This window comes from Periplaneta americana, chromosome 15 (assembly GCF_040183065.1).
Source record: "Periplaneta americana isolate PAMFEO1 chromosome 15, P.americana_PAMFEO1_priV1, whole genome shotgun sequence".
Taxonomy (NCBI): domain Eukaryota; kingdom Metazoa; phylum Arthropoda; class Insecta; order Blattodea; family Blattidae; genus Periplaneta; species Periplaneta americana.
This window is the reverse complement of record NC_091131.1, coordinates 9034159-9054490: the sequence shown is the minus strand read 5'-3', so window position 1 is coordinate 9054490 and position 20332 is coordinate 9034159. Positions and strand designations below refer to the sequence as shown.

Below are 20332 nucleotides of genomic sequence, written 5' to 3'. Positions count from 1 at the left end.
TTAGGATTCTTTTTACTTAACTAATTTTTTTACAAGAACTTTTAAATATTTTAAAGCTAAATCAATTATATCACTCGAAGTACTTTATCTTTTTTAAGAATTCTTGGTTGCTTCGTGTTTCTAAGCGCTGTATGGTGTATCCGTGATCCATTTTCGTAATAGTATCGCCTCAAGTTCTGAGAACTGCTAGGCAGCATATCAGTGTTATTATTAGAGAATAAATTAACATGGACAAGGAGGAGAGATCTTGTAACACATAATTAGGAATGTTTATTGCTGCTGAAGATGATTTCATTCCACGCTTTGTTTGTGAAACACAATAGATAAGAGTTGGGTATGAACATTATTTAATTTAAATAAATCTCTCGCCTCTCGCTCATGTCTATCAAGTAAGGCAATAAATCTTGTTGTGATTCCCTGTTATCGGGCTTCGTCAATCGATATCCTTCAAGATATACTGAACGATGGTTATTTGAAAAACGATTTGGCTTTCCTATTAGCAAATTTAAGCTTTTTATGTGACACCATAAAAATCTCGAAACATCCAAAAACCTGTTGTCTGAAACAGGGAGGTGCGTGCCGTGGAAATTAAACTAGACTCGCTACCAGGTTCAGAAGCACAATTACTAAGGGACAAATTCCAGAATGTGTTTGGGAAAAACAGTGGATATAAAAAAATGTGTAAAGTTCAAGTATTGGAGGGTGTGCCTGTAGGTGAAATTGACAGTGTTTGTGTTTGTGACATTCCTCTTTTTAAATATGCACGTCTGACGTCCTGTGATGTGGAAAGATCGTTTTCACAGTATAAGTCGTTGTTCAGAGATAATCGGCATGCATTTGTGATGGAGAATTTGGAGATGATCTTTGTTGTTCACTGCAATTCTCGGCCAACTACTAGCACTCAAGTATGGTTGGTGAGTATCTAGTAACTTTTTTTTTTTTAACCTAAGTAAGGTATTTTTGTCATATTTAAAAAAATATATATTTTTTATTTTTAGCAAATATTTTCGTACTTTTCAGCACATAAAAAATAAATACATTTAAATTTTTTAGCACATAAAAATCCGCTCCCTAGTCATGATAAGTAGGCTTCCATAACCTGTTGCCTCTTCTACGCAGGGGTCGGCACTAGTGCGCTGATCTTCCATCAAGGTGACCAAGGTTCGATCCCAGGCCTCACTTAGATGGAATTTGCAGTGGACAAAGCAGCACATGTCTAGGCTGTTGGAGGTAGTGCCGGATGATCTGCCTGTCAGCGTCGTATTCATGAATGCCAATGGCCACCATAGGACTCGGAAAAATCATCTCAAATAGGATGCACAAGGGCTGATGTGAGCCGATCGTATTACGTTGTTTCTTATTTTGATAGGGCTGCTTACTATGCATTTAGCTTTATGTTTTATATTACGAAAGACTATACTCTACAACTTGCGAAGTATCATGTTAGAGATGCAACGAGAGCTTCAGTTGGTAAGGAACTGTAAACAGACGTTGTCACATTTAACTTTCTCAGTGTTGCCAATCCGTTTATGATTATAGCACCACTATGCAAAAATTATACATAGACATCAACACAAATCATCGTCCATTTCATAATTTTATTGGAAAATTAATTCATGGTAAATCAAAGTGGCGTAAGTAACCTACATTTACATAATACATAATATATTTCTTCATATTTATTCTTGAGAATTATGTTAAAGAGGCAGAAATTACGCAAGAAAAATAAAATTCTAAAAAAAAAAAAAAAAAAGTTCTAACATCCAGGCGGGGGGGGGGGGAATTACGCCGGGAGGGGGGGAGAGAATTATGCGAGTAAATACGATACGTCACGGTGCATCGGGTTGCGGACCACGGGCTCTGAAATCGCGCGATGCAAGCGTGGCATGTGGAGATGGAATGACCGATTACACAACTGTGTGTTGCTTAACGGCTATACACGGCGCTAAGAGGTTACGAGAAATATTAATTTCTTTTTCTCATCGTAAAATTCTCCACGTGTAATAAACACTTCAAAAAAATATGCTACGGGCAGTTCAAGGATAAATCTTGCTAGGAGGTTAAACACGTCTTCGAACCATTCCGGTTTCACGTCGTAACCGTGCTTTTCCAATCTCTCTGCCAACTGGGCCATTTCGGCTGTCTTTAGTTATTCATATCAAAAACATTTCCCTAATTCTGAACGCAAAGATCGGCAAACAAATATTAAATGTGTTCAGAATCTCATGTGAAGTTTCTTACTCTGGATCGTTACCCTTTGCCTGCACATATTACAAACAGCATACAAGTGAGAACTATTATTTAATCAGCAGTGACGCTGACATTGATACAGGACATTATCAATGCCTGCCCTTCCGTGGGCAACAGTTCCTGCCGTGGACGCTTACACCAGAGACAGAAAAAGAGAGAAGAAACTGACCTCGTTCACAATCACAAACTCTCATGAGTGACCTGACAGAATCACTGACTTGCAGGAGTGACTGGACAGAATTACTCACAAGAATGACCTGAGAGAATCACTGACTCACAGGAGTGGACTGAAAGAATCACTGACTCACAGGAGTGATCTGACAGAATTAATTGCTCACAGGAGTGACCTGAGAGAATCACAGACTCACAGGAGTGATCTGACAGAATTAATTGCTCACAGGAGTGACCTGAGAGAATCACTGACTCACAGGAGTGATCTGACAGAATTAATTGCTCACAGGAGTGACCTGAGAGAATCACTGACTCACAGGAGTGATCTGAAAGAATCACTCACTCACAGGAGTGATCTGACAGAATTAATTGCTCACAGGAGTGACCTGAGAGAATCACTGACTCATAGGAGTGATCTGAAAGAATCACTGACTCACAGGAGTGATCTGACAGAATTAATTGCTCACAGGAGTGACCTGAGAGAATCACTGACTCACAGGAGTGATCTGAAAGAATCACTGACTCACAGGAGTGATCTGAAAGAGTCACTGACTCATAGGAGTGATCTGAAAGAATCACTGACTCACAGGAGTAATCTGACAGAATTGCTCACAGGAGTGACCTGAGAGAATCACTGACTCACAGGAGTGATCTGAAAGAATCACTGACTCACAGGAGTGATCTGAAAGAATCACTGACTCACAGGAGTGACCTGAAATAATCACTGACTCACAGGAGTGACCTGAGAGAATCACTGACTCACAGGAGTGACCTGAAAGAATCACTGACTCACAGGAGTGACCTGAGAGAATCACTGACTCACAGGAGTGATCTGAGAGAATCACTGACTCACAGGAGTGACCTGAGAGAATCGCTGACTCACAGGAGTGACCTGAGAGAATCACTGACTCACAGGAGTGACCTGAGAGAATCACTGACTCACAGGAGTGATCTGACAGAATTAATTGCTCACAGGAGTCACCTGAGAGAATCACTGACTCACAGGAGTGATCTGACAGAATTAATTGCTCACAGGAGTGACCTGAGAGAATCACTGACTCAGAGGAGTGATCTGAAAGAATCACTCTCACAGGAGTGATCTGACAGAATTAATTGCTCACAGGAGTGACCTGAGAGAATCACTGACTCATAGGAGTGATCTGACAGAATTGCTCACAGGAGTGACCTGACAGAATCACTGACTCACAGGAGTGATCTGATAGAATTAATTGCTCACAGGAGTGACCTGAGAGAATCACTGACTCACAGGAGTGATCTGAAAGAATCACTCACTCACAGGAGTGATCTGACAGAATTAATTGCTCACAGGAGTGACCTGAAAGAATCACTGACTCATAGGAGTGATCTGAAAGAATCACTGACTCACAGGAGTGATCTGACAGAATTGCTCACAGGAGTGACCTGAGAGAATCAGACTCACAGGAGTGATCTGAAAGAATCACTGACTCACAGGAGTGACCTGAAATAATCACTGACTCACAGGAGTGACCTGAGAGAATCACTGACTCACAGGAGTGACCTGAAAGAATCACTGACTCACAGGAGTGACCTGAAAGAATCACTGACTCACAGGAGTGACCTGAGAGAATCACTGACTCACTGGAGTGATCTGAGAGAATCACTGACTCACAGGAGTGATCTGAAAGAATCACTGACTCACAGGAGTGACCTGAGGGAATCACTGACTCACAGGAGTGGCCTGAGAGAATCACTGACTCACAGGATTGATCTGAAAGAATCACTGACTCACAGGAGTGACCTGAGAGAATCACTGACTCACAGGAGTGACCTGAGAGAATCACTGACTCACAGGAGTGACCTGAGAGAATCACTGACTCACAGGAGTGACCTGAGAGAATCACTGACTCACAGGAGTGACCTGAAAGAATCACTGACTCACAGGAGTGACCTGAAAGAATCACTGACTCATAGGAGTGACCTGACAGAATTACTCACAGGAGTGACCAGACAGAATTACAGGAGTGACCTTGACAGAAACTGACTCACAGAATGATCTGAGAGAATCAGACCCATAGGAGTCATTTTTACATCACTAATTGGCAGAATCACTCACTGACGGTCTGACCTGATAGAATTGTTCCCTGACGTACTGAGTGACTTAGATAAACGAATAAATAAGTTTTCCATTTGTTAATTTTGTCACTTGTTAATATGATACAGACTACACGCTCGGCAAACCTACTCGTATGAAAGAATAAGACACGATCCCCTTTGTGCTATCATGGTTAAGAAATCATCGCCTGGCTACTGACACCCGAGTGTGAAGCTGAACCCTTCGGTGAACGAAATGGCAGCTTCAGCCTATTTGAAAGGTATATCTCCCTTCTCTGCTCCGTATCTCTCAAGCTTGCCGCCCTTTTTCTTTTAGTCCATTGTTAAATAATAATTGTCCGCACGCCCCTGGTTTAGATGCATTGTTAGTGTTTGTATTAATCCCCCTTGAGGGGAGAGGCACGGACTGGGAACTGCCTTCTCGGCCGCTTGGCCCCATTGTACTACCCGGAATGGAATTTTGTGCGCTACAGATTCCCCTACTGGCCGCCTCCGAACTCCCCCTACAGTCTACACAATCCTTTCACCTTTTCGCATAGGCATCACCGCGGTCCCTCAACCCCGGTTCCACGAGCTACAGTACGAGTATTTAGTCTTGAAAGTCGCCGGCAATGTGCGCCTGGGTCAGGCGAGTCCATTCAGTTACGCCAAAGGTGTTTGGGTTAGTCATTCGCTTGTCTTCAGAGCGATTGGATGTCATGCGTGCGGTAGAGCGGTATGTTCCTAGGACAGTTAGGCTATACTGCATTTCATTTACTGACAGCTCTCCCCACTACTCCTATGACTTCCCCTCTTTCGTGTCGTCGAGCTGTCAGGACTAAATAATCGGTCTTACCTTGAGCCCAGGCACATAGTACTACCACCAGCAACTAATGACCACATAACACGGAATCAAAGTTCGGTGACTGCTAGCAGCCGACTCTACATCGGAGCAAGCCCGAAACTAGGAAAGAAATGGAGGTGATGATGAAAGAAGAGAAGTGTAATCAGTTCGAGGTCCAACGATGAAAGTTACTCAGAAATTCTGCTTCATTTATTGGTTGAGGGAAAACTTCTCAACTTCAACCAGGTAACTTGTTGCAACTAGGATTTGAATTCCAGCTCGCAAGTAGATTATGAATTTTGATTATGACTGTACGTACCCGGCATAATGTTAACTCATTCTTATCACCTCTCTTTCAGAAGTACAAAACCCTTACGACACACCAAAGATTTTTCACGATATATCACGACGCAATATGTCTGGATTTCTTTGCCCAATTGACAAATTTTCACAGCAATGGAGCTGAGAACACTGGCGAGTTCTGAACAAACCTTGCATTGTATATGCCGATTTAATGTAATTAAATTTTGTGTCAGTTTTCTGTGGAAAACTAATGGTGGATTGTTTGACCGAAATAGTTTCGGATTTAAAATGCAAACGCTACAATAATAAACAGAGCAGATTCGAATTAATGGGGGTATGGAAGGGAATTTCCCCTCTCGTGGAAACATAGCCGGTGGGGTCACTATTTTCATTCTCTGTCAAATAAAAAAGAAATGCCTTCTTATTGTAGGCTTCGAGTATTATTAGCAGAGAGTTAATTATCCATTTGCATTCACTTATAATTTTATTACCATTGTCCACACCTGTGGAGTAACGGTTAGCCCGTCTGGCCGCGAAACCAGGTGGCCTGGGTTCGATTCCCGGTAGGGGCAAATTACCTGGTTGAGTTTTTTTCTGGGGTTTTCCCTCAACCCAATATGAGCAAATGCTGGGTAACTTTCGGTGCTGGACCACGGACTCATTTCAACGGCATTATCAACTTCATCTCATTCAGACGCTAAATAACCTGAGATGTTGATAAAGCGTCGTAAAATAACCTACTAAATTATTACCATTTTAAGGTGTAACAACTTGGTATCTCAGTACCTAAGTTAATTTAGAGAGGCAACTGAACAGGATCTCCTTTTCACTTAGATCTTGGAGCAACATTTTGACATGTACACTGCTCCAACGTGTAGAACGAGCAGGCTCGTCCTTCTGACCTTGCTTTCTAGGTTTTATTTCAGCACCATCGCAGTAATGGTAATAAAAGTTGTTCATAAAGTAAATTAGTTTTTTTTTATTACACTTGTCCATTATAGTCGGCAGATTTAAGTACCGTTCTTGAGCTTAACACTATAATTTGTCGACACGGAAATAAAAATAAGAAATCGGCATGAGTCATTTTTCTTATTGCAACAGCAGCAGTTGAATGTTGACTGGTTATTAGCTACAACCTTCAAATCACCATGGTATTAATGATAGGTCCTATATAACTTAATCAGTGGGTGATTTTTAAGACATATGAATTATTATTATTATTATTATTATTATTATTATTATTATTATTATTATTAGGGTTTGGAATTGAACGGGTTACATCAGCTTCTTCTCTATGCGGATGACGTGAATATGTTAGGAGAAAATACACAAACGATTAGGGAAAACACGGAAATTTTACTTGAAGCAAGTAGAGCGATCGGTTTGGAAGCAAATCCCGAAAAGACAAAGTATATGATTATGTCTCTTGACCAGAATATTGTACGAAATGGAAATATAAAAATTGGAGATTTATCCTTCGAAGAGGTGGAAAAATTCAAATATCTTGGAGCAACAGTAACAAATATAAATGACACTCGGGAGGAAATTAAACACAGAATAAATATGGTAAATGCCTGTTATTATTCGGTTGAGAAGCTCTTATCATCCAGTCTGCTGTCCAAAAATCTGAAAGTTAGAATTTATAAAACAGTTATATTACCGGTTCTTCTGTACGGTTGTGAAACTTCGACTCTCACCCTGAGAGGGGAACATAGGTTCAGGGTGTTTGAGAATAAGGTGCTAAGGAAAATATTTGGGGCTAAGCGGGATGAAGTTACAGGAGAATGGAGAAAGTTACACAACACAGAACTGCACGCATTGTATTCTTCACCTGACATAATTAGGAACATAAAATCGAGACGTTTGAGATGGGCAGGGCATGTAGCACGTATGGGCGAATCCAGAAATGCATATAGAGTGTTAGTTGGGAGACCGGAGGGAAAAAGACCTTTAGGGGGGCCGAGACGTAGATGGGAGGATAATATTAAAATGGATTTGAGGGAGGTGGGGTATGATGATAGAGACTGGATTAATCTTGCACAGGATAGGGACCGCTGGCGGGCTTATGTGAGGGCGGCAATGAACCTTCGGGTTCCTTAAAAGCCATTTGTAAGTAAGTAAGTAATTATTATTATTATTATTATTATTATTATCATCATCATTATCATTATCATTATTATTATTATTATTATTATTATTATTATTATTATACTGGCTTTTAAGGAACCCGGAGGTTCATTGCCGCCCTCACATAAGCCCGCCATTGGTCCCTATCCTGAGCAAGATTAATCCAGTCTCTATCATCATATCCCACTTCCCTCAAATCCATTTTAATATTATCTTCCCGCCTACGTCTCGGCCTCCCTAAAGGTCTTTTTTTCCCTCCGGCCTCCCAAGTAACATTCTATATGCACTTCTGGATTCGATGAAAGAGTAATGGAACGGAGAAAAATTCTCTCCGGCACCGGGATTTGAACCCGGGTTTTCAGCTCTACGTGCTGATGCTTTATCCATTAAGCCACAGTTCATACAGCGTCGTTAAATAACCAAGTTAAAAAAGTTATTCTTATGCAGCACATCTACTTTTATGTAAAAGATGATGGGAAGTTCATGGGAAGACTGTACACCCTCCATTTGGGGAGAATAAAAAAAAGCAACTCATTGTGTTGGTAACACATATTGTAAAAATTAATTAACTGAGTTATGAAAAGGATATTTCAGTACTAATGCGTTACACTCCAAGGTAAGAATGTATTTACGTACTTGGCTTGTAGTCGAGTTATATGTACCATAAACAAAATAAATATGGAGTGCTGACACCAATTTCGCACCAAAATAAGGGTGGAAAGTTGCTGTGAAAGTGATAGCCGGTAGAAAGACGGATCGCATGCCTTGCATTTAAGCTTTTGGTAGGTACCGGTACATAGCTGGCTAGAAAGCGAGTTTTCGTAAGGTCGATTATGAGTGACAGGCTAGGTGTGGTTAATTCAAGATTTTGGTATGCCTTGCATATACGCAGTTTGATCGGAGTATGGATAGCTATCCGTCTTCCTTTGGTAATGAAGTTATGTAATGTAACGCATTGTATTCTTCACCTGACATAATCAGGAACATTAAAATCCAGACGTTTGAGATGGGCAGGTCATGTAGCACGTATGGGCGAGTCCAGAAATGCACATAGAGTGTTAGTTGGGAGGCCGGAGGGAAAAAGACTTTTGGGGAGGTCGAGACGTAGATGGGAGGGTAATATTAAAATGCATTTGAGGGATGTGGGATATGGTGATAGAGACTGGATTAATCTTGCACTGGATAGGGACCGATGGCGGACTTATGTGAGGGCGGCAATAAATTTCCGGGTTCTCTAAAAGCTATTTGTAAGTAAGTAAAGAATTACCGTATTTTGAAAAGCAATGTTACATAAAAAAGTTTAAAATCTGCGCACGGAGTTGGTTCATGGATTACAATAGCCTTTTAATTTCTTTCATCTACTACGTTATGAAAAAAGCGTCCGTAAATGGTTCATGAAGTGTATTAATTTCCTACATCTGGAATAGTTATTTTCAATAATTAATTAATAACAATAGAATGTACTGAAACGCTGTATTTATAGCATGACAAAATGTGTAACAAGTTTATACTGGTACGTTTTCACTCAGTATGGGAATTAAATACTTCCGGCCATGAAAGAGAAATGTGACACCTAACCTAACACAATGAGTGACAATGTAACCCAGTTATTATACGTTACATTTAAAAAATATATCGGATTGTAACGATGAGTGGTCATATTTCACACCAACTGTTATAAAATACATTGTACTATACATATTGTTATTGCTCCACATTCATTGCAGCCAGCATTTCGACCGGCATTCTGCAATAAAAGAAAACAATCGATCGCATCAGACTTGTACTGATGCGTCAATAATTCGCTGCTACAAACAGTATAACACTACGTAAACCAAAACAGTTACTCGATAATCGAAATTCACGAACTCACCAAAGAAGAGTCAACAGTTGGAACACAGGATATAATTCCACGCACTAGCAACCTCACGCCACTATGTCAGAATGACTAGTACGTCCCTCAGCAGAATACGAAACCACGCCACAACTCTGATACCATTCAGCTGTTCGTGAGCATGACCGTGAGCACAATGGTGGCATCTGGCGTGTGAAATACTAACTACTATCTAGACATTCATTGCCTCCATTTTTTAAGTGTGTAGAATGGCGGTTCTTTCAATAAAAATTGTATTTTGTCTAGTTATCTAGAAGAAAAAATGTATTTAATCAGAGCTTCATAATTAATGTATTATCGCCGCGCTCGAATGGTTAACATGCCGGCATCATACAATAACGTGCGGTGTGCTTTTAAAAAATAATTTTGCCGACCGATTGTTGCTCTGTAGGTTTCACTCTAAGCGTCACGTTGTCACGTCTACTTCCTCGATAAGAATAAGCACTAGTTTGTTATATTGTTAAATGGCTATTATTATTATTATTATTATTATTATTATTATTATTATTATTATTATTATTATTATTATTATATTGTACGAAATGGAAATATAAAAATTGGAGATTTATCCTTCGAAGGGGTGGAAAAATTCAAATATCTTGGAGCAACAGTAACAAATATAAATGACACTCGGGAGAAATTAAACGCAGAATAAATATGGGAAATGCGTGTTATTATTCGGTTAAGAAGCTTTTATCATTTAGTCTGCTGTCAAAAAATCTGAAAGTTAGAATTTATAAAACAGTTATATTACCGGTTGTTCTGTATGGTTGTGAAACTTGGACTCTCACTCTGAGAGAGGAACATAGGTTAAGGGTGTTTGAGAATAAGGTTCTTAGGAAAATATTTGGGGCTAAGAGGGATGAAGTTACAGGAGAATGGAGAAAGTTACACAACACAGAACTGCACGCATTGTATTCTTCACCTGACATAATTAGGAACATTAAATCCAGACGTTTGAGATGGGCAGGGCATGTAGCACGTATGGGCGAATCCAGAAATGCATATAGAGTGTTAGTTGGGAGACCGGAGGGAAAAAGACCTTTGGAAAGGCCGAGACGTAGATGGGAGGATAATATTAAAATGGATTTGAGGGAGCTGGGATGTGATGATAGAGACTAGATTAATCTTGCACAGGATAGGAACCGATGGCGGGCTTATGTGAGGGCGGCAATGAACCTTCGGGTTCCTTAAAAGCCATTTGTAAGTAAGTATATTATTATTATTATTATTATTATTATTATTATTATTATTATTATTATTATTATTATTATTATTATTATCTGTATGGCTGTGGAACTTGGACTGTCACTTTGAGAGAGGAACAGAGATTGAAGGTTTTTGAAAATAAGGTTCTTAGGAAAATATGTGGGGCTAAGAGGGATGAAGTTACAGGAGAATGGAGAAAGTTACACAACGCAGAACTGCATGCATTGCATCCTTGACCTGACATAATTAGGAACATTAAATCCAGACGTTTGAGATGGGCAGGGCATGTAGCACGTATGGGCGAATCCAGAAATGCATATAGAGTGTTAGTTGGGAGGCCAGAGGGGGGAAAAGACCTTTAGGGAGGCCAAGACGTAGATGGGAGGATAATATTAAAATGGATTTGAGGGAGGTGGGACATGATGGTAGAGACTGGATTAATCTTGCTCAGGATAGGGACCAATGGCGGGCTTATGTGAGGGCGGCAATGAACCTCTGGGTTCCTTAAGCCAGTAAATAGTAGTAGTATTATTTTATATACGAGTACGTTGACATTCTTAACTCTTAATAATAATTTTTTAATCATCATCATCCTTCACGAATTAGGCCTCTGTAGACCTGTTTCGGCCCCATCTAGCAGTCTTTTAAACGGTCTTCCTGGTCGACGATGTCCTCTAGGTTTATACTGTATCATAATTTTTGGGATTCTTGAATTTTCCATTCTTCTTACATGATGCAGCCAATTGAATTTGTATCTGCTGATTTTTTCTTCTACTGACTCTACTTCTAATTGTTATAAAATTTCTTCATTCCTTTTTCGGTCTAAAAGAGTATATCCTGCTGTCCTCCTCAAAAATTTCATTTCCGTTGCTTTGATTCTGTTCATGTCTTTTTTATTTAATGTCCAAATCTCGCTTCCGTATAAAAGGGAGGGTAATGCTAGTGTATTATATATTTTTATTCTTGTAGATTTTTGTACTAATTTAACTTTTAATGTATTGTTTATTATTCCTAGAAATAATTATCTGGGTTGTGAAATATCTTATCAAAATGAAAAAGATGTGAACAAGAAAATAATTTTTAATCACATACCTTAATGTCAGAGCCTTCTTCAGTTACAAGCCGGAGCTTGGGTAGGTTTGGCAACGCAGAGTGGAGGCGGGCGGAGGCGAAATAAAGGCATGACGTTTGACGTTTTAGTGCTTTGATTTCGTTGCCACATGTACATTTTCGACATTAATTGATACAAAACTAAGTGCATATGATCAAGTTTCAGTGTATTGATGTACGTAATTTATTACGGAATCCGAAATGGTGTTTTATTTGAATTTCAGAATACCGCGTAAGTACTTGCATACAGCCACTTACAACTTCAAAAAAATTAAAATCATACGTGTTTTCAATTGATGGTACTAGGGAAAAGAAATAAATACTTAAAGAAATGTAACTTCTAACAAAAATAAATAAAATAACGACGTACTTTCGCAATACCCTATTCAAATCAATTGACCATTATGTGGCTATTAAATTGACAATGTTGTTATGTTGTTTCACCTCTGACGTGAAAGGTCTAGGATATCATATACATTTTAATTTCATGTGATTATCTGTCGTGCTTTTCAATAAATATTTCCGATGCCCAGGAAGCCAGTTTTAGTTTGAACCTCGCCAGTCATCATAACAGTACTGTTGTCCTAAATTATTTGTTATAAATTTTTAAAAATATAATTTAAATAGGCCAAGGCTAAGTATAAGGATCTATGAAAAAAATAAGAAAAATACCTTCAACATACGTAACAAAACACATCATTATCTATTAAGTAGTGCCAATTAGCGTAAACTTGGTGAACTTGAAATCCTGTAAATACGAAGTGAAAAAAAAAACATGTTTATAACTAATTTATTACAAAAGGAATAGCATTAATAAATAAACCTTGGAAACCAACAAAGTGAGTGTATTCATCTACAAATTATAGACAGTTCTGACGTATAGCAGGCATTCCGAATCTTCAAAACTGCAACTTAATTTATGGGATCATAAAACAGCTGTTTACAATGAACTTCAAAATCAATGGCGTAACTTTATTGATATAGCAGGCGAGACCCAACAATGTGGCTAGAATTCTGATACATCACAAACCACAAGTAAGACTATAAAAATGTTGTTGTTTTCTAATGCCAGGAGTTTGACAATAAAATCGTTTGACCTCTTGCACTCCAATATTTTTCAAAGATATTATCATGGCCAGCCACTGAAGCACAGAGTTTGAGGTGTTCCGAATCCATTTCTTGGTTTGAGTTGCACAATGGGCAGTTAGGGGACTGATATATTCCTATTCTATGCAGGTGTTTGGCCAAACAATCATGGCCTGTTGCCAATCTAAATGCAGCTACAGACGATTTTCGTGGTAAATCGAGAATTAACTGTGGATTATGATGCAGAGAGTTCCATTTTTTCCCTTGAGATTGTGTTATCAAATTTTGTTTGTTGAAGTCTAAGTATGTAGATTTAATAAATCTCTTCACAGAGTAATACGTAGATTTAGTGACAGGTCTGTAAGTAGCAGTGCTGCCCTTCTTTGCTAAAGCATCCGCATTCTCGTTTCCCAGGATTCCACAGTGGGATGGTATCCATTGGAATACAAAATGTAGTTAATACAATATTTAATATTTACTTTGTCATCACTAACCGTAAAAATTTCCAAAGACTGCAACAATTTTTTTTTTCATTTATTGCCTTGATTTTATTGCCAACACGCACATAGTTTATAATACATCAATAATGAACGTTTGATGTGACCGCGAACATAATTCCATCGACACACACTTATATTGTAACATTAATTTACATTGAAAATCGGCATTAGCACAAACACGTGTACTGTATGGTCGGCCTCCGGCTGACAGTTAATTACAGTGTTGCCGACGTATGGCCCCGGCTTGTAACTGAAGAAGGCTCTGTTAATGTTCGTCCTCAGCTGAAGACATTGCAACCTCGGTTTTAGTCCACGTGGATTAGACAAGTAGGTGTCATTTAACAATGGAAGCAGCTTATTGGTTGCAATATTGAAATTGAGACGAGTGATTGGAGCGGCGACACAAGAAATTGAAAACAATAATGCAATTAAATTTCAAAGATCTGCCGAATATTGACCATGAGAGCACGGCGATAATACGGCGGTGCGACGAAATCAGACATAGTTGTCACTTATACCCTCTTCTCATCGCATTCTTAGATATTATACATACATTCTAGCAACATCTACTTTTTCGTGTTCTGTTACTTACTTACTGGCTTTTAAGGAACCTGGAGGTTCATTGCCGCCCTCACATAAGCCCGCCATTGGTCCCTATCCTGAGCAAGATTAATCCAGTCTCTATCATCATATCCCACCTCCCTCAAATCCATTTTAATATTATCTTCCCATCTACGTCTCGGCCTCCCCAAAGGTCTATTTCCCTCCAGTCTCCCAATTAACACTCTATATGCATTTCTGGATTCGCCCATACGTGCTACATGCCCTGCCCATCTCAAACGTCTGGATTTAATGTTCTTAATTATGTCAGGTGAAGAATACAATGCGTGCAGTTCTGTGTTGTGTAACTTTCTCCATTCCCCTGTAACTTCATCCCTCTTAGCCCCAAATATTTTCCTAAGCACCTTATTCCCAAACACCCTTAACCTATGTTCCTCTCTCAAAGTGAGAGCCCAAGTTTCACAACCATACAGAACAACCGGTAATATAACTGTTTTATAAATTCTAACTTTCAGATTTTTTGACAGCAGACTTTACGTGTTCTGTTACAATAGCTAAAGCAATACGCTCTCTCATTATGGAGTCCAATGAAATCGGAGCTGTCCTTTCCATCTTGATATCATGTTGCCGATCCTGACTATTTGTAATAAATTATACAGCTATTGTTGTCAGCCCTCGAGCTCTCTCTACAACGGCCAGTTTTGCCAATTCAGAGGTTTTTCCGCTAGATCTAGCTTTTTTCATTGTTAGTTTAGTAGGTAAAATTTATGAAATTTGTATTTGCTCATATAGCGATTTACACGGTTTTTTTTAACACTCACAGCAGTAAAATAATCTTATTTTACATTGACAATGTAGCAATTTAGCGGTTTCTGCACTGTATCTTAGCTGGTTTTTGAGAGTCGAGTTGGCAACACTGACAACTGGCCATTAGTTTTGTGGTTTCTGCGGTACCGCTTATTAAAATGTTTTCATTATGAACCGTGGACATTCGTTTGTGAGCTGCCGATCTCAGTTGCATTATTGACTTCTAAAAAATAATCATTATTGTAGTAACTTGACCCACTTCAAAACGTGTGTGGCATTGCCACGTCTAGTTTTTTTCCGTGGTGTCTAAATCTAGAAATACCGGTACTCTAATTGTTGCTACCATTAACTAATACAGGCAAAAACGAGGCACTCCAAGTAGTGAGGTGACGAAAAGCTAAATGGTAGTTAAAGCGCGGCACGGTTCCGATTTCAAAGACTTTAACAGCAATAGTGACGCCATAGCGAAAATCTTTTACATGCCGCTTGTCCATAGGAAAACGAACGGGTGTTAGATTGTTGGAAGCAAAATGTCAAAACATCGGAGTCATTTTAACACAAAGTTTTAGGGTTACCAAACGTCCATATTTAGCGACATATATCCGTATTTTAAGGGGGAAAGGTACTGACCACCCTACCCCATTATCTCCTGGCCTAGTTCTTGCCTCATAAGTGGTGCTTTGTTGGTATAGTAGCCTCGTTTAATTATTAGGCAGCGGCACTCCTTTTAAGATTTGTAGGTCTTTATTGCATGCACCGATAATAAAATGAAAATGCGACGTTGTCACGTCTTGTTTGTTGCTGCTATATATTAATATAACATGGAGTATTGGAGCGGCCTTCAAAAGACTTGACGACAATGGACAGCGCGACATAATTAAAATTATTGAAACTACAAAGCTTCCGTCCTCTTTGACACCGCTAGCCTACTAATTGAACGTGGCCACTATATCACTTGTGAGATTCAGACTTGTCTTCGGACAGTGGACTAAACATCCGTATTTTGAAAACCTGTCCTGTCTATACTAAAGTATTAATAATAATAATAATAATAATAATAATAATAATAATAATAATAATAATAATAATAATAATAATAATAATAAAACACATTCTAAAGACAAATTATTATGTAAGTTACTAATAATGTGTGTTACTCATAATTAGACAATGGATGCGGGATGACTTAAGAAAAAGTGAAGTTGTTTCGTATCAGAGTATATGGCACGTGCCGTGCCATCCGTCTTTTGTGTACCTGGCGAGTACAGCAGCGTACAAAACGAAGGAACCCCGGTCCCACATTGCAACGCAATGTGTAAAGTTGTGTTATCCTGCTCAAGTATTTAGTACGCGTTGAATAGTGTTGTGCTGATCCATTCATAATGTCAAAACGTTAAATTCGCTCAGAGATACGAAATGCAATTAAGAAGTATGAGAGTGACATTTTATGTATTAACGAAGACAATATCGTGTGTAATGTATGTAAAATTGAAATAAAAACCAGAACAACTCAGGCTATAGAGAAACATTGCAACATACATCGCACAGGAAATGCGTTGAAATGAAATCTGAGGAACCATCATCATCATCATCATCATCATCATAATCATCATCATCAAAGGGCGCAAATAGCCATAGTAGCTGACGCGCCCTTTTTAAACCCCACTAACTAACTCATCATCATCATCATCTAGTTGTGCGGGTCTAAACGACACTTGCAACATGATGCTCAGTGCAAATATTCCTCTAAGGAAATTGAGTGATCCCCATTTTAGAGTTTTTCTTCAGAAATTCTCTCGATACAAAAACTGTTTAAGCGATAGGCGAAGACGATTCAGCTTCGACAACTTACGAGAATATATTTTCGTTTACTGCAACGCTGGTAATTGCATCAATGATGACGAGGACTGAACCTTGCAAGTTATGTACTACAGTACGTTATTTTTCTTTTCCTTCTGACTGTACGGAGATCAGTAGCGTGTTGACGTCGTCTGTTTACGTTTAAAACCTGTTCAGCCAATGGTCTGAATCAGGGCTGGGCACATCACGTGATTCTGAGAAATGAGTGCTGTGTGCTTTAAAGAGCAGGTCTTGCGAGCGCTGTGACGTATGCATACTGTACGTCATTCAGTGTCGGTGCAGTGGTGACTCTGCAGTATGATGGCGAACTTTGAAGACGGAGCTTCCGCTCATACACCAAAGCGTCCCGCTACTCCCAATGCTTTTAATGTATCATGGGAGGAGGAGTTCTTTTTGGTAGAGAGCAGTGGATTAGCAAAGTGTTTAATTTGGCATAAAACACTCCAACTGATTAAGAAGTTCAATATCCAACGACATTATTCTTTAAAACATGCTACTGAATATGACAAATATGTTGGTAATGAACGCCATAAATTAATACAACTTAAAGAAAATGTTTCTCATGTACATTATATTAGAGTATCTATTTGATATTTATATTGCATTATAAGTTATTATACATTTCGTAATATATCATTTTAAATTATACAAGTATTGTAATATATCATAGTATAGTATATTAAAGTTCATGATATATCATATATCATACATCATATTATATTATATTATATTATATTATATTATATCATATATCATATCATGTCATATCATATATAATATTATATCATATCATATCATATCATATCATATCATATCATATCATATCATATTATCATATCATAACATATATCATATCATATCATATCATATCATATCATATCATATCATATCATATCATATCATATCATATCATATCATATTATATTATATCATATTATGTATGAACAGGATGACAATAATGCACTTAGTGAATCGGCTATGAGAGTTAGCTACAAAAATTTGCCACGAAATTGCAAAGGAATTGAAAACATTCATGAAGGTGAATTCATCAAGCGATGTTTAATTATATTGGCAGATGAACTCTGTCCACAGCAAGTAGGGGAAGTGGAAGCCATACGCCTGTCTCGTAGAACCGTGGTGAGGAGATTGCAGTATGTGCGTATGAGTTATGTAAATAAGCCTAATGATTTGTGTGTGTGCATAGAGGGAAGTTTATTTAATTAAATTAATAAGAGTCTTATAAAGTCTGTACTGTACAATGGATTGATGTAATATCCTTATAAACTATTACGTACTGACAGACTGAATGACTAGAACAACCGTGGCTCTTGTTATATTAATGCAGGGAAGGTAGCTGTAATGCGAGTCCGCCACTGCGTGAGCGTTCTGCTCTGGCTTGCCTTGCGGAGCGAGAGCAGCTCTGGCCGACTAAATGGAGCCGCTCTCATGCCCGGCCCTGGTCTGAATGAAAATTTTATTTTTTTATTTTAGTAGGTTATTTTACGACGCTTTATCAACATCTTTGGTTATTTAGCGTCTGTATGAGATGAAGGTGATAATGCCAGTGAAATGAGTCCGGGGTCCAGCACCGAAAGTTACCCAGCATTTGCTCATATTGGGTTGAGGGAAAACCCCGGAAAAAACCTCAACCAGGTAACTTGTCCCAACCGGGATTCCAACCCGGGCCACCTGATTTCGCGGCCAGACGCCGTTACTCCACAGGTGTGGCTGAATGAAAATTCTGTAACTTATAGTAAATGTGCACTTACATTCAATTATAAGTAATTAGTAGTACATTATGCAACGAGTCTATAATGGTAGTCATTAAGACGCGAGTATGTTTGTTTATGAAACGAGCGCAAGCGAGTTTCATAATTTTCATACGAACGTCTTAATTACCTTTTTATACTCGACCATATTTCTAACTTGAAATTATTCATAAGTATTCATGTTATTCTTATCTGATTGGGGAGCGGAACTGACCCTGTACAATATCTCGTAAATTGTGAGATGTGCGCAGACGCGAAAGTGTTGACTTTTTCCGAGAAACAAATGTCATTGACCGTAATATAATCTAGAGAGTAAAATAAACATTAATCTTGATATAACCTTGAAATTGATTTAGACATTGAAAAACGAGATGACAAATTGAACTTATTTGAATATTATTTACAATTAACGCTAATTATTATGACAGAACATAACCTTCTGCGACAGTATTGGATTTCCAGCCTCCGTGACGTTTCGCTAGTTGTCTTTCGATTGCATATCCGAGAATAATCGATACTTGCGCTTTCATATTGCTACAATGGTGTTTTCTGATTGGTGGAACACCTGAACTTTAATGAATATGTGTACTTTAATGAGGTCCATTAAAGGGCTGCTACCAGGTGTATAATTACTACATTTCGGCATGGTCGAGCGTAAAGATTTTGATGAAATTGCATCATTTTTCTAGTAAGCCAGAAACATACCTGTTTTAATATTTATATGTTACGTGATAAACTGAGTGTTTTAAGACATATTTGTTAGGGTATAATTTTGCATTTTTTGCTTGTTTCAACTCATAAGAGCATCTTTTGTTTTAGTCGGTCATTTTTTAGGCATTTTCATTTAATTTTGGCCATAAATCCCCATTATTACTGTAAAATAATGTTTATTTCCTTTGATATTTTCTTTACATATTTTGTCCATTAATACCCATTATTTTGTATAATATTTTAATCGTTCTTCTACACAAATATTGCCACTTTATCGTAGTACACCCCATGTAATGGATCAGTCCAACCATCCCTTCAATATAGACTCCTCTATACCTGCTAGTTCCGCATAAGAGTGGCCTTGTGGTAGACTACATGGAAACTAAAAGTAAAGTAAATCCATGGCGCTACAGCCCATGAAGTGCCAAGACCGACCAGCTGACTGCTGACCTCACGTCCACATGCCGACGCAGAAATTAACGATCATACATGAACACTACTTCAGGTAAAATAATTAATTAATTAAAGTGTACTACTTAGAAAATATTATGTAAAATTTAATTTAATTAATATTCTCAATATTAAGTAGTACAAAACCTCTTTTCCTACTAAGCCAATTTATGTAAGATCAATTTTTAGGGCATTTTTAGGGACATTTTTGAAAGATTTTTAGGTCACAAATGCTTTGTTTTAGGACATTTTTTCATGATTTATGGGTCATCAAAATCCTAACCTTATAGATAATTTTTGTTATTAATATGATTAATCAAATATAGGCCATACATAAAAATAAATCAAACAAAATATATTTTAAAAAATATATATGTTCATAGTACAGACTACTATCATGCAATGTTCAAACATGAGAGAGGAAACCAAGACATTACAAACTTCGTTTTATTCCGTATGAAAAACTAATCGCAAGATATGTGCTCAGATCCTTAAGCGGATTAAAACATGAAGGGATGGGAGTGGAGAACAGAAACTATTTTCATAAGATGGTAGAACAAACATGACAACCTTTTCTTGCAGAGCGAACTTCGGTGAATATCGAACT

The 20332-nt window shown here is 38.2% G+C and overlaps 1 protein-coding gene across 2 annotated transcripts in view; it reads right to left on the bottom strand.

The window, feature by feature from the left end:
• Nucleotides 1–9798, bottom strand: part of LOC138714616 (putative fatty acyl-CoA reductase CG8306) — a 105052-nt gene extending 95254 nt beyond the window's left edge. The window contains exon 1 of one of the 2 annotated variants that reach the window (XM_069846643.1): nt 9642–9798. The gene's annotated coding sequence lies outside the window, so the exon portion shown is untranslated. The remainder of the gene's footprint in view (nt 1–9641) is intronic. The other variant, XM_069846644.1, reaches the window with a different exon arrangement.
• Nucleotides 9799–20332: the final 10534 nt, after the last annotated feature.